Raw genomic sequence first — 16,489 nt, 5'->3', positions numbered from 1 at the left:
TTTGCATCTTGAGGTAATTTCTCTGTATTTGCATTCAAGAATGCATGTCTTGTTTGGGGCAGCATGGTGGTGTAGTGGTTAGCACTGTTGCCTCATAGCAAGAAGGTTCAGGATTCAAGCCCAGTAGCCAACAGGGGCCTTTCTGTGTGGAGTTTGCATGTTGTCTGTGTGGGTTTCCTCTGGGTGCTCCAGTTTCCCCCCGAGGTCCAAAGACATACAGGTTAGGCTGAGTGGTGGATCTGAATTGACTGTGAATGTGAGTGGTTGTTTGTCTCTATGTGTCAGCCCTGCGATAACCTGGCGACTTGTCCAGGGTGTACCCTGCCTTTCGCCCATAGTCAGCTGGGATAGGCTCCAGCTTGCCCGTGACCCTGCACAGGATAAGTGGTTACAGATAATGAATGGATAGATCTCTTGTTTGTCGACTTGATAGACCTACTGTACCCTCAAGAGTGTTCTTGGTTTGGCTAGATGTCCTGAAATGGTGTTTGTTCACCATAGAAAGAATTCTACAATCATCCACTTTAGTTGTTTTCTATGGTCTTCCAGGCCATTTGATACTGAGATTGCCTGTGCATTCCTTCTTTTGAAGAACGTTCCAGATTGTTGTTTTGGCCATTCCTGAAGTTTCTGCGATCTCTCTGATGGGTCTGTGTGTGAAAACTGCCACTGTCCGAATACTTATGGACCTGGCTGTAGCTTGACTTTGTAATCAAATTGTGAAATCATTTAGTAAAATGGCAGGAGGAGATTCGATTTACAAGTGGACTTGTATTATTAGCTTCATTTAACTTCCAAAATTCCAGTACAATTCTCCCTTGAAACTTGACCCTTTTGGAAAACAATTTTTAGAGGCATGTTTTGAACATGACATTACAGGCATTTAGCAGACACTTATCCAGCGTGATGTACAACATACCCAGAACAACCTAGGGAGCAGTCTGAGGTTAGGCACCTTGCTCAAGGGCACTTTAGCCATTCCTTCTGGTCCAGGGACTCAAACTGATGACCTTTTGGGCCCAAAGCTCCATCTCTAGCCATTAGGCCATGGCTTCTCCCATGAAAAATGGGTGGGTTCAACAAAATGGTGCCACCTATGTATGTTCAAAGTTGTTTAAGACGCTGTTTAGCACTGTCGCCTCACAGCAAGAAGGTCCTGGTTCGAGCCCCGTGGCCGGCGAGGACCGTTCTGTGTGGAGTTTGCATGTTCTCCCCATGTCCGCGTGGGTTTCCTCCGGGTGCTCCGGTTTCCCCCACAGTCCAAAGACATGCAGGTTAGGTTAACTGGTGACTCTAAATTGACTGTAGGTGTGAATGGTTGTCTGTGTCTATGTGTCAGCCCTGTGATGACCTGGCGACTTGTCCACGGTGTACCCTGCCTTTCTCCCGTAGTCAGCTGGGATAGGCTCCGGCTTGCCTGCGACCCTGTAGAAGGATAAAGCGGCTAGAGATAATGAGATGAGAACAATTTATGAATTTAGGGCCATGTGGCCCTAAATTCTCTGCCACTTTTGCCTGCTTCACCATGACCCAATTCAAGATACTATGTCATGCATCACATGGTGGGCTTTCCCCATTCACACAAGGCATTATGGGATACAAATCTGAAACATTACATTAATGACATTTAGCAGACACTCTTATCCAGAGCAACATACAATATACCCAGAGGATGTACCTGGGGGACTAGGTGACTTGCTCAAGGGCATGTTAGCCATTCTTGCTGACCCAGGGAATCAAACCAGTGACCTTCTGGTCCCAAAGCAGCTTCTCTAACCATTAGGCCATGGATTCCCCTGAAGAAAAAAGGAAACAGGAAAGAAAAAAATGGAGGACATGAGTGTGCGAATGAAATGTGGAAGAGCAACTACAGTAACGGAAAGTGAAAAGAAAAGACGCTGTATTGTGAAAGAAAGGAAACGCAGGACCAAACTTATAGATATTAAAGGAAAAAATCAACGGAGACTGTGGGATGATCAAAGGTAAACTTACGCATGCACACATGCGCTTCCTCTGTTTGCTTGACTGCATGAACTGGGTGATCTCATGCACATTATTTGCGATGGAATCCCCTCAAATTAGATATGTTCCCAGTCAAAAAAGTGCCTGATATTTTGTGAGATATTAGAGAAATAAACATAAATCGGGGTGGCACGGTGGTATAGTGGTTAGCACTGTTGCCGAAGCGCACATACTATGGCACTCATTTGCTTTACAAAATTGCGTTTTGCTTTGGTTAAATTCCATTGAGACTTCCTCTTTTTTTCGAACAAACAAATACCTGAAATATAAAATAATTGATAGCGCATATGAAAAAGGCTTTGGGCAAAATGTCTTCACTATTGGAAAAAAAGGCATTGGATGAAATGACCTGTATTCATACTCGATAGTAGTGTCTTATCTTCAGAAAAGTCCATCCATCCATTATCTGTAGCCGCTTACCTTGTTCTACAGGGCAAGCTGGAGCCTATCCCAGCTGACTCTGGGCAAGAGGCAGGGTACACCCTGGACAAGTCACCAGGTCACCGCAGGGCTGACACGTAGACAACTATTCACACTCATGGTTAATTTAGATCCACCAATTAGCCTAACCTGCATGCCTTTGGGGGAAACCGGAGCACCTGGAGGAAACCCACAGGGACAGCATGCAAACTCCACACAGAAAGGCCCTCGTAGGCCGCTGGGCTCAAACCCAGGACCTTCTTGCTGTGAGGTGACAGTGCTAACCACTACACCACCCCTTCAGAAAAGTCAGACTTTTTTAAATAATATGGGTCAAAACCACACATATCTATCTTCTCTTTGTATCGAATCTTTGCTTGACCGTTCAAATCGTGGTAATACTGAGAAAATTCAGCATCGTTTACAGACATGCTTTCAGCGGCTGTTATCCTAGTTGCTTTGTATATCCACCATCATGGCGGACGCTCATGACATAGCACATTTTGATCATGTGCTTACAAGTCATCTGTAGTCAGCTGGGATAGGCTCCAGCTTACCCGCAACCCTGCACAGGATAAGCGGTTACGGATAATGGATGGATGGATGGATGGACATACTACCTGTCATTATGACCAAGTTTCAGAGAGAACTAAATTTTATTAAATTGAAAGGCAGTCTTCCTTTAACTAGACTTGGGCTAAGGGTGATCAAGTACACACTTTGATATTTTTTAACCCCAAACCATTCTTTCTGATTCATATTTATCCCATTTTACACATTCCACTGCCACTTCCAAATAAATCTTAATTTTTGGACACTTTATTTTTTACTTAATCTTAGAATCTCCAAAAGTAATTTAACTTGGACGTCTCCACATTGCGCTTTTTGCGAAATCTTCTATTAATTTTGAAAGTGCAGCATTTCTCCCTTTATCTGAGGTACGTCTGCCATTTTGTTTGCTGCAATTCTGTCTCGTGTAGCGTGACTGAGATGTGCTAACTTTTTACTGAAATAGTTTTAATGAATTGGACTGTATTCCTGGATTCATTTTGCAGGCTGTAAACTCGATTCTCTTAAAAATGATTGCCTAGATACAAAAATTGCATCATGCTATTTAAAGAGCAATGTTAATTTTAATAGCAACGATTGTTATGTGGCTGACCAGCCAAGTTGCTTGCTGTAACAACCATAAAATGGCATGAAGGAGGGTTATATAATAGTAAATCGGGATCAAAATGGCCATCTGGTTCGTCATCATGGGCGGCGTATATAAGAGATTTCAACATGTTATTTGCTAGCATCAGCTAGCTGTTAGCTTTCCTGGAAAGGCTGGTGATTGAACTAGAAGCCCATTATACGGTGTTTCATTTTGCTTTGCTTTTCTCTCCACACTCGTGTGTATTTGTTTTTTGTGCATATGATGAAACTGTGTGTGTGTGTGAAGTTCAGAGGGTTTCCTTTTCCTTGTGTAGTTCGTTGGCGGTTGCACAGACTGCCTGATGCGTTCTGACAGCTGGCAGTGTATTGAGCTGTGTGTGTGTGTAGGTGTTGGTGAGAGAGCCAGCCCCTTGTTCTGATTGGCTGAGTGAGATTTTATAAAGAGTTGGAGCTCTTAGAGTTTCCACAGTTCCTTGTGCTGTAGTTTCGAGTCAGTATATTACTTGTATTTTTAAACCACAAAGGTTTTTGGTGGTCTTCAGTTGCGCCTTTTAGTGTTTTTTGGATAGTTTTTTTTTCTAACCCTGGAGGAACTTTTCTAACCACATAGTCTTTCATTGGATCATTTTACCTCTTTGCAAGAGTGGAGGTTGCAATCAGGTTGGTCAGGTCCTGGATATGTAGATGTGTACCTTTTCCACGCACCTCCTGCCCACCTTTCCTATATCCAAGGCTAGATCTGAGATTCAACAAAACCTAAACAGCTTTGCCCGATTGAAGCAGAACTTATTCTGTTTTTTTTTCTTTCCCTATTGTCCACCAACTCCCCAAAACCTCTAAACCTGCAGACTTCCTTGGATTCTTGAACGTTTGTCTCAGTTTCCTGTTAAATCCGTGGAATGTTGTAAAATGGTGCATGTAGTTAAGATGACGTAGCCATGCCTCGTTATGCATTTTGCTCCACAGTGCTTCCATCACTGCTCAGATTCCATGTAAATGGTCTTATGTAATAAGACTTCCACCCTTTAGTGCTGTAGGCAGTAGTTAGTTAGGTCGAGCCCAAACCAAGACCACATGGAAGTCAGAAGCATGCACCACGTGGATCTGCCTCTCTGCAGGACTCCGTGTTCAGGATCAGCTTGATTTAATCTGGTTTGACACTTTCACCAAAGGCTAGAGACGTCCGTTTTCTTAATCTAACTTGTGTAAAACATTCAGAGCCAAGATTTTAAGAGCTCAGACCTTTAGAGAGAGACTCACTGGTTGGTACAACATTGTTCTTGTTTATTTGTTCATGTTCATTATCTGACTCTTTTAAATGCACCAATTGTTTGGTGGTTGGAATCATCAAAGCTTTATGGACATCTTGTATTATTATTTTTTTGTCTGCAGGTTCTGCCCAGCTCCGTTCTCTCTGAGACCAACAGACATGATTATCAGACTGGGACGCCTGACTCCTGGATATTTCCGTCTCCTGCAGGTGTGCTTTTTGAAAATTTTGACTTCAAATTGTCATTAATATTTCCTTTCTATGGCAGTTGAATGGTTTTATTTTTATTTTTTTAAAATGACCAGTATTGAACGACTTGCAACCCGCGGGCTTCAGCGATTTGATTCTTTCAAATCGATCAAATTGTACAACGTGTTGACCGAGGAAGCCTCCTGACAAAAGGTTACATATTTCAAAGTGAACATATTAACAACACATGAGCATGTAGAATATCCCTGTATATTGTATAACTGATTTCCAATACATGCCTACGTGTGGCATTTTTGACCCAAGAATTGCTCCAAGTCTTGCATAGTGGTGGTGTTTTCGTCCTAATGGATGACGTGTTCTGTAACATGTATTGAGATTTGTGTGTGAATACATGTTTGGTTCCAGTTGGCTTGGAAATGTGAAAGGTTAATCCTACACTGGCTTACTTGCGGGTTCAGGACAATGGGGCTGGTATGTGAAACTAGGGCTGTGTTAACTTTGGAAATGCCAGCTAGAGTGCTCGAGTGCATCTGCCCTGAATAGTTTGGTATTCTCCTGGTTTGGAGTGTCCAACAGTGTGAAAACCACACAGCTTTATGTGAACCATCTTATTATTATTAGCTGACCGGCTGTAGCCGATGCACTGTTGCCATCATGCAGCGTCCATCGTCCGTCCACAATTCACAAAAATCGCTACTCCTCCCTGAGTTGTCAATGGATTTTGATTCTGATTGTTTTGTTTGGAAGATCTAATCAGTCTGCACAAAAATTACTCCCTAGTTTTGTGATTTCTCATTAACGAGTGCGATAACCTGGCGGCTTGTCCAGGGCGTACCCCGCCTTTCGCCCATAGTCAGCTGGGATAGGTTCCAGCTTGCCTGCGACCCTGTAGAATAAGATAAGTGGCTACAGATAATGGATGGATGGAGTTGCTCATTATGCCGGTTAACAAACTTTCAGGAAAATCGCTACCCCTGCCTGAGTTTTCAATGGTTTTTGATTCTGATTGTTTTGAAGATCAAATTGTTCTCATGAAGAACAACTTGGCTCATTATAAACGAGTCTGGTTTCTCATGGTACGGCCGTGTGAGCTACTGCGTCGCTGACGCTCTGATAATTTTATTTTACTCTTAAGATTTATGCTCATGTTATAGAATATCATGCTCAAATTGGCGAATGTTTTACAATGAAATTTCTTCTCCATACAGTGCAGTAGGATGTCTTGGGCAAAGAAAATTGCTGAGTTAATTATAATCGGCTTAGCAGCCTTCCTTATTTTGGTCCTGTTTTAATCTGTCTGATTTAATGTCCATGCTAAGAGTCGCATTATTACAGTCACCTTGTTGTAAAGTATTAAGTTGAGTTTTCTGCTTAATTTGATGCTATTTTATCTTTTGTGAAGTGCATTTTGAATGACACACTCTGGACCTGTGTGATTCGAAAAGGTTCAAGGAGTTATATGTTGCATATATGTATGACAAAATGCTGGATAAACAGTTTGTAGCATTTTTCTCATTTATACTAATAATGCCCTTCCATGGCAGTAGATGCTTTTTATTTCTAAAATATTTCATTGAATTACTCACCTGATTCAGTGATTTTGTATGAATAAAAAAAAAATCAAGTTGATTTTAAGTTTGAATCAATCATGGTGGCACTCAGAAATCATTTACAAGCTAATAATGGTCAGTTGTATAGTTTGTCAAGATTGTTCGGGTTTTACTGAATTGCTATAAAATGGACAATTGGAGTTGTTCCAAAGTAAGATGATTCAACTTAAATGAATGACTTGTGACTGGTGGTGTGTGTGTGTGTGTGTGGTTTTTATTAAATGTGCATAAAACCCCTTCCTGTCTTCTTCAGGGCAGTCATTATCACTATTTTAGCTCTGAAACATCTGTAAAACTGCTTTATAAAATGTTCTAAAGCCAATAATCAGGCTTGTAGTACTCGAGTCCGACTTGTGCCCTAATTTTAAGGACTCGTGACTTGACTTGGACTTGAGCACTGACGACTCGGACTCGTGCATTAACTACATTCGGACTCAAACTGGAGATGAGGACTCTGATTTTTTCTTTAATTTTTTGTAACGTGCCATAATAATTTGCCATAAGATATTTATATCTACATTAACTTGTATCCTAATTTTGTGCAAGAGAATGCACATTCACCTGTTCATACATCATGTTCAGGAACAAACTAACATTAATGGCGCTAAAATGCCTGGAGAGACGCCCCTAGGATGTCCATTTTGCTTATACAGACTTCTTGTGCAGTGGGAAAAAATGCACTGCTGTGTGTTCCATATGTAGAAGAACTATCGAGGAGACGACGGGGACGACCTCGAACTTCAATCGTCATTTGGTAAGACTCCACCCAGAGAAGGAAGTGACATGCTATGTTCATTGCTCTGTTGATAGTGGGCGGGGCTTGCTGAGCGATGAACTAGCTAGTGTTAACCCTCTCTCATGTTATTTGCCCTATTGATAGTGGGCGGGGCTTGCTGAGCGATGAACAAGCTTTTTATCTGTAGCCTGTTAACTAAAATGGGGCAGTCGAGCAGGAACGTTAGTCCAACACAGTAGCAGAGACGGTTTCACATAAAGGCAGCAACAGCCACCATCAAATGGTGCCGTTGGAGTCTTGCTCTCGGACTCAACTCGGATCAATAGTGGACTCGACTCGGACTTGAATCGAAATTTTCTTTAATGACTTGAACACTGGGGACTCAAGACTGGACTTGGACTTGAGGTTTAGTGACTTGACTACAACACTGCCAATAATTCTCAAGACTAAATGCCCTTTTTGAACTTGAACAGTGAAACCCATCGGTTCTGCTAACTCAATTCTTTCTTCACATGTGTTTTTGCAGAGGCAGGTAGCCGGTGAGGTTCAGACCCAGCCTCAGGACCGCTCCCTTAACCAGATCGCCATGATGCTGGCCATTATGGGTCTTAGCCTGTCCTACTACAGTGCCAAACAGATGACCGAGAAGGTGCGGCGTGACCCGGTGCCCTGAACACAACCATGACCTCCTGATCCATTTCAATCCTGGAGGTAGAATAGAAACTAAATCAGAGATGGAGACTTGAAGACTTTATCCAGCACTTTTTATACACTAACATTATAAGCCTGGATATTCTGAGGTCAGCCAGCATGAGATGAGATGAGTTCAGGGTTTTTATCAAGCGATGTCAACAAAAATAGTGTTCAGATGCGGCCTACGTCTTTACAGTTGCGTTGGTACATTCATCAGGGTTCCTTAGTGCCTCGAAGGCCAGAGCTTTGGTTTAGAAACTTCTCAATAATTCATATTTAAAGGGAAGGAGACAGTCACTAATGCTTTGACAGAGAATAAATGCCTTTTAAAGGGAAACCCTCTGCTTTTATGTATCAAACAGCTGTAGAAAGCAGGTTGCTTTGAACACTTGGGATATTTTTAAGGCTGCTTAAATGGACACAAAGCGCACAGGAATCCTGCAAGCTTGTACTGGAAGGGCAGTACTGAACTACACTATGAGATTAAATAAAAGGTCTGTTTTGGTTTTAAATATAGATTTATTTTGCTGTACTGTTATAAGTAGCCATGTTTGTCAAGTTTTATGAGAACGAATTAAAATGTTAACGTGCATGTGTGAGTATTTTAAAGAATCCAGTATGTGATATTGTCATGAATGTATGTTGATATTTAAAACTTGATGAAATAAAGCTGTGAGCATTTTGGACAAGTCAGTGATATACTGGCTGAAAAACGTGCAACGAATGTGAAGCGGGATGAAATATTACATTAATGGCATTTAGCGGACGCTCTTATCCAGAGCAACGTACAACATACCCAGAGCAGCCTGGGGGTTAGATGCCTTGCTCAAGGGCACTTCAGCCATTCCTGCTAATCCAGGAAATCAAACCAGTGACCTTTTGGTCTCAAAACCACTTCTCTAACCATTAGGCCATGACTTTCCTATATTGCTCAACAAAGTCAGTCTTTCCCCAGGCAGGAGCTTTACTGTATATTTACTAAGCACATGATGGGAAATTTGTGGGATATTAAGTATCCTCGGATGTTAAATTTATTATATTAAAACTGTAGATCTGTTGCTTCACTTGAAAATCCCCATATTAGCCAGTTTGAGAGGAAGTAGCTTAAAGGCTTTGTGCATAAACATTTTTTTGCTGCTGGTCAGATGCTCGTTGATAAAATTTGCACAGTTTCTGTGCTCAAATGCCAGGTGAAAGAATTCTTATTCTTATAAGATCTGGCTCAGCAAAATCATTTCCTGTATCTCCACAGAAGCATGCAATCTGCTAAACAGGAAGTGGTCATGCACGCAGATAGGAACTTCCTCCATGCGTTGGCCGAGTAATAATGTAGCACCTCAATGGTGTGCAGGAATAGTGCTAGCTTTAAGTATGTGTGGGGAAACTGTAGTCTAAGTTGATGGATTAAATTTAGGATGCTAGCACAGGCTCGATGTATTTGTGCCTTCGGTGCAAGTTCTCACCTACCTTGATTTCACACTAGAAAGTGCCGTGGTGCTGAAGGTGCTCCAGGCTGAGCTTGAGCAAGCTTTGTCTTTTGCTTATTATCGTCTAATGATATCCTACAAAGGCCAATGTTCCTGCAGGGTTTCATTCTCACCAGGCACAAGTACTAATTAACAGTTATTCCACGAAATCGAGTCGTACATGAGCTGATAGCGGCTATAAGCCATGTAGGACGAGATTGAGTGGAATAACTATTTTTATTCTATCCACATTCACTGGATTTTAAGAAACAGAGCATTTTTATTTTTTGCAAATTCGATTTAAAAAAAAAACCTTTATACGGAACGTCCGACAAAATCATTTCCACTTAGAATGTAAACAAACCAGCGAAATGACAGTAGCAATTTGTGAAAAATGCGATAATTATTGAAAAAAAAGATACGTTCTTACCATCAAATACTTTTTTGTTGCTTTTTGGGGTTTTGTTTTTGAGTATTTATTTCATCCTTGTGGCGGCACGGTGGTGTAGTGGTTAGCGCTGTCGCCTCACAGCAAGAAGGTCCTGGGTTCGAGCCCTGGGGCTGGCGAGGGCCTTTCTGTGTGGAGTTTGCATGTTCTCTCCGTGTCCGCGTGGGTTTCCTCCGGGTGCTCCGGTTTCCCCCACAGTCCAAAGACATGCAGGTTAGGTTAACTGGTGACTCTAAAATTGACTGTAGGTGTGAATGGTTGTCTATGTGTCAGCCCTGTGATGACCTGGCGACTTGTCCAGGGTGTACCCCGCCTTTTGCCCGTAGTCAGCTGGGATAGGCTCCAGCTTGCCTGCGACCCTGTAGAAGGATAAAGTGGCTAGAGATAATGAGATGAGATGAGATTTCATCCTTGTTTGGTTCAGCAACACGCTTCGCCATTTTTTTTTCTCTCTCCTCATGGTATATGCACTGATAGCCTAGTAGTAGAGTAGCCAGTCAGAATATGTGATTACTCATATCCAGTGAATGTGGATGGAATAACACCTGATATTCAATGGAAATCTACGATCAACTGACTGCACAGATAGAATTAGACGTGGTTTGTCTTGATTGTCTGGAATGAAAACCTGTAGTCACACCAAAGTTTTATGTCAAGCACTTCAATAAGAACCGTGTGGTTCCTTGTTACTTCCTGGTGTAAGCTTGGGGTTACATTTGATCAGTTCTCAGAGACGAACTTGCTGAAAAATATCTGAGCTCCTTTAGCATGAGAGAGGCACAGTTATGCGCATAAGAATCCTTGCAGATCTGTTCGCCTAAAAATATTGAAAGGAAGCAACGTTTGGTTGGAGTTAAAGTGGCATTGTGTACAAAACCGTTCAAGTCTTTTTAATTTCCGCTCGGTTTGTTACACTGGATCATGAAGATATCGTGCATGATGCTCCCTCCACACATGGGAGATGCTGCTGGGTATTTTACCCCTCCCATCCTGTGCTGATTCACTTGGGAGATGTGATGCACTCTGACAGGGCGGAACACTGTCTGGTTAAACGGGAACCTCTCCCACCAGTACGCATCACTGGGCAATTCGACCACAAAAAATTCAACCCGGGAAGGCAAGTTCAGGACATGAGAGCTGTGCTCCCATTGGCTGGTGTGATAATGTATCAGGAAGTCATAACAATTCTGAGCCATAGAGACAAAGCAAAGGGATCACGCCAGAGATACGGAAGAGATACAGACAGAAAATGGATGAAAAGGGATGTAGGCTTAATATGTGCTCAGTCGTTTATCTTCCTTGCTTCGATAACTGGAGCAGGAATGTGTCTGAAGTATCTGTTTAAAAAACTGCACTGTTTCGAGTTAAGGAATTTGCCTTCTTACAGTTTGTGTTTTTGAAGAGGATTTCCTGAAGTTTTACATTCATTTTGTAAAAGACATCACTGCGTGTCCATTTCCTCTTTATTAGCTTGTTGCTATGTTTGTGATGCCTAAATAGAGTGCAATAACAATATTAATGTACCTTGTACGTCTGTCATGTTGCTACTACAACTGTGAAATAAAATGTTAATGAATAGAGATGTGGGTTTTGTTATTTAAAAAAAAAATGCTCAGTCACAGTACATGCATGATGTGTCTGTCTTCATCTTTATGCATCAGCTTACGGTACGGTCACACAAACCTCTAACACCACAACCTACGTTACCGTCTTCACTGAACTCTAAAGTTGTTAAATTCTCACTTCTGATTGATCAAAAGTGTTCTATTTTAACAGCAAATCAAAGTTTTATATGAATGCACTCATTCAAATGTTTTTATTTCTATAGGAACCACTCATTCACGTGGACTTGTACGCCTGACACGCCAGATAATCTAAGCTAGAAAGTCTAATCATAAATAGATTAAAAATTAATTGTTATTAGCTCATCCGGTGGGCGGCACGGTGGTGTAGTGGTTAGCGCTGTCGCCTCACAGCAAGAAGGTCCGGGTTCGAGCCCCGTGGCCGGCGAGGGCCTTTCTGTGCAGAGTTTGCATGTTCTCCCCGTGTCCGCGTGGGTTTCCTCCGGGTGCTCCGGTTTCCCCCACAGTCCAAAGACATGCAGGTTAGGTTAACTGGTGACTCTAAATTGAGCGTAGGTGTGAATGTGAGTGTGAATGGTTGTCTGTGTCTATGTGTCAGCCCTGTGATGACCTGGCGACTTGTCCAGGGTGTACCCCGCCTTTCGCCCGTAGTCAGCTGGGATAGGCTCCAGCTTGCCTGCGACCCTGTAGAACAGGATAAAGCGGCTAGAGATGATGAGATGAGCTCATCCGGCCAACAGGCGATGGGTTTATGCCATCATGTGTTATCTGTTGTCCGTCTGGCATCGTCCACATTTCAGAAAAATCGTTTTCTCACTCTCAATTCTTCACTGATTTTTATTCTTTTTGGCAGGAAGGTAGGTCTGCCTGAGGTGCATGTGGCTTCTACCCAAATTTGCATAATTGCAATTAATAATGAAGATATGGACTAATTAAGCCCTAACGAGCAGTTTCTACACAAATCGCTTCTTCTCCCTCAATTCTTCAATAATTTTGATTCTTTCTGACATGAAGGTAGGGGTACCTAGGGTGCATATAACTTCCGTCCAGATTTGCTTCATTACAATTATTAATGAAGCAACATGGTGGTGTAGTGGTTAGCACTGTCGGTTCACAGCAAGAAGGTTCTGGGTTTGAGCCCAGTGGCCGGCGAGGGCCTTTCTGTGTGGAGTTTGCATGTTCTCCTCATGTCTGTGTGGGTTTCCCCCACAGTCCAAAGACATGCAGGTTAGGTTAACTGGTGACTCTAAATTGACCGTAGGTGTGAATGTGAGTGTGAATGGTTGTGTGTCTCTATGTGTTAGCCCTGCGATGACCTGGTGACTTGTCCAGGGTGTACCCCACCTCTTGCCCATAGTCAGCTGGGATAGGCTCCAACTTGCTTGCGACCGTGCAGGACAGGATAAGCGGCTACAGATAATGGATGGATGGATGGAATTATTAATGAAGTTATGGACTAATTAAGCCATAATGAGCAGTTCAACAAAAATTGATTCTTCTCAGTCAATTCCTCACTGTTTTGGATTCTTTCTGGCAAATAGGTCGGTATTCCTAGGGTGTATATAGCTTCTATATATAGCTTGTATGTAGTGTATATAGCTTGCCACATTTATTGTGCAAGGTGGCCCACTTTAAAGCGTTCCTTCTGGACTAGACGGAGCCGGAGTTAGCTACGCTGTTATTGACAGTCTTGTTTAACAATGTAAACTGTATAATCAGGGACATGGGGAAATTTACTGGAAAGACTTTATTTAACATTTATGGAAGGAGTCTTCAGGGTTAATGTTTTGTATGAATCAGAGGTAAAGTTCTGATTATCATTAACATTCTGCATTTTTCTATCGTATTCACTTCAAGAGAAACTGAGGAAATGAATGTTCCTAATGTTCCACAATATTAAAAGCCCTTTAGGCTCACGATGTCGCTAAAGTGTGCCATCTGTCCCTCTGATTTTTAGTCCATAAAATCTGCTTTTCATATACAGTATCTTCTGAAAGCTGTTTATCACTGGATCCAAAGGTTGCTAACTTCGCTCTTTTGTTTTTGACACTGGCTATGCTTTTTTGTTTGTGTTCGATAAAGTGTTGTTTTGAAGGTATTGAACTTAAAATCGAACAGCTAAAGCTATTCACTCTGTTGTTCATTGTGTGGGAAGTTGTTAATTTGGGAATGATATGCACTAGGAAGTGGTGATAGGACTTTAAACAGATTTCGTATTGTAAATGAATATTTGCACTCAGCAAATAAGACTGTGCATGTTCCCTGCTTGTCTCTTATAGTTTCAACAAATTCTCTGAGAGTGAACCTCATCACACTTCTGCCACTTTTATCCCTTAAAGCCATAGCTAGAAATGTCACTCCTCTGCCACCTCCGCCAGTCCCATATCTGTTTTCTATTGGGTCACATATTTATCCAACACTAATTAAATATTAACTAAAACTTTTTAAAAACTCAGGGGAAGCCATGGCCAAATGGTTAGAGAAACAGCTTTGGGCCCAAAAGGTTACTGGTTTGATTCCCTGAGCCAGCAGGACTGGTTCAAGTGCCCTTCAGCAAGGCATCTAACCCCCAACTGCTCTGGCAAATGTGGTGGTGGACCTTGTGTCTGATTAGCCAAAGAAAAACTGATGATGCAATTATCAGTTTGGGCAAGAACCTGGCCATAAAATAAAAGTTATTTGGTATCCAACTTCCACTGGGAAGGTAACAGATTCCTTTCCACCACCATTTTTTCCTCCTGTGGAACATTAGACCATAAGCATGAACTATTCTGTGGTGGGTTTCCTAAGAACCTCTTAACGAGAAGAGGGAGTGTTCATTGTGCTGCTCGCACTATCATTTAATGATGATCTTTGTGCTATGATGCTTTTGGGAAACTTGGCATGGATTGTTACAGACCATATCACAATGTCAGGCATGTCAGAGGGGTCATAGTGACTGGAACTGTAGCTGCCAACGGAGGTCAACTATTGACCAGCTGTCTTCAAGATCAGGACAATTGATCCTGGGTAAAGATTGGGATAATCTTTGATAGACTGGCATCCCATCCAGGGAGTACTCCTGGCTCATGCCCAGTGTTCCTAGGATAGGCTCTGGACCCTACATGATCCTGACCAGGTTAAAGCACCTACTGAAGATGAATGAAGGAAGGAAGGAAGGAAGGAAGGAAGGAAGAAGAATCTTATTTGTTCGTCATGGCTCCAAGACTTCAGCTAGCTTGCGCAGTACTTGGTCATGTTGCCATGTTCCAGAGGGGACATTTCTCTTTTCTATCACTAGCAGAGGTTGCAATGACCAGGGAGTCCTCCTCTAAGAATGGACCTTATACAAAAGCTGAGTCTGGCTTAAGGGAACTTTAATCAAAAAGGTCCAACTATTGAACAAGTCCATCCATGTTGTTCAGCTGCCTTGTCTCATCTGCTGTACTACCTCAACCTTCCATCATGACTCCCACTAAAACCACCATTTTGCAAACAAAGTAATGGAACCAGGTGTTGGGATAAGAATGAAATGAATCAAAGTAGCACCAGCTGGAACATGACTTCTGGAGAAGATTCTGACTTCTGGAGAAAACAACCAAGAGTTTCACATAGTGCTGTTTTAAGCCTGGTGAACATAAAGATCCCTCAGGTCTAGACTTAGGGAGTATGACCTAGAAATGATGGAAATATTCAGGGTTAACGCTATGGCACATTAGTATTTCGTAGAATCCAATTCCAGTATTTTGCTAGATTCATTTCTAAGCATTCTGAGTATACTCGTACTCAAAATATTAAAACTGTGAAGTCTAATCAAACTGACAAGACAGATTTTTCCTTCAATATAAAATGGTACCACATGGAACAGTAATTTAAAAAAATGTGATTTGCCAGACCTTATTATATCTATGGTTCAAAATAAGACACTGCAAAAAGAAAACCACAGCATTGCCCTATGTTTAATTTCCTGTCAATAAGTCCCTCTCATTTCCTTTTCATATGCTCAAATACTCAATAGTTGGTGCATTTTTGTCTCTGAGACTGTTTGTAACTTCAGAGAGATTGCACAAAGCCTGACAATGAAGCCCCTGTTTGTCTCAGAGCCAAGAAAGCTGGTTGTTTTCTCCTGAATTGCATTTCATAACACCCTGGAGCGCAGTATTAAGGGAGAGGTAAAAACTGGTTCTGCTCAGGTTTTCACATGTCTTCAGTTCATCTCTCAATGATTTATCAAAATTAATTATGGTCATGGTGTTTAACAACATGGATTTTAACACTTTATTACTTTCCCTTGCACTAGTCTTTTTATTGAAACTGAAGTTTCAGTTGAAAATTGATAAAACAGTACCTGTTTTTCCGCCCCAACCTGATGTGGCCTTCTGTTGTTGTAGTCCATCCACCTAAAAGTTCAACATGCTGTGTGTTCTGAGATGCTTTTCTGCTCATCATGGTTGTAACAAGTTGTTACTTGAATTACTGTAGCCTTGCTGTTAGTTCAAACCAGTCTGACCATTCTCCTGACCTCTCTCAATGCCAATATCACTGAGATCACATCCCCCTCGTTCTGATATCTGATGTGAACAATAACTGAAGTTCTTGACCTGTATCTGCATGATGTCATGTGGTGCACTGCTGCAACATGTTTGATTGGATAATATTACATCAATTTGCGGGTATAGAAGATTTTCTAAGAAAAGTGGGATTAGACACATAAGGGAATGCAATGACAATTGCAAGTCTCTTTTGGGCCAAAAGTGGCCAAGTTTTAAGTCGCCACATTTAAGTTTTTAAGGTGTCAAAAATGGACCAAAGGCACAAAGTCTTATCAAATTGGTTTTGTGATTGGATTTTGGACAGATGCGGATAATTTAATCGCTGTAGTAGCTAGATGAAG

At 41.8% G+C, this 16,489-nt stretch overlaps 1 long non-coding RNA gene across 1 annotated transcript; it reads left to right on the top strand.

Moving 5' to 3' along the window:
* Positions 1-4,082: 4,082 nt before the first annotated feature.
* LOC132867422 (uncharacterized) lies at positions 4,083-11,607 on the top strand. The gene is made up of 3 exons (XR_009650734.1): positions 4,083-4,862; positions 4,993-5,080; positions 7,953-11,607. It is a non-coding gene; the product is annotated as an uncharacterized LOC132867422 (long non-coding RNA).
* Positions 11,608-16,489: the final 4,882 nt, after the last annotated feature.

The sequence above is a fragment of the Neoarius graeffei genome, chromosome 19, assembly GCF_027579695.1.
Source record: "Neoarius graeffei isolate fNeoGra1 chromosome 19, fNeoGra1.pri, whole genome shotgun sequence".
NCBI lineage: Eukaryota > Metazoa > Chordata > Actinopteri > Siluriformes > Ariidae > Neoarius > Neoarius graeffei.
Note: the sequence above shows the minus strand (reverse complement) of the source record. Positions and strands in the feature narration are given on the sequence as shown.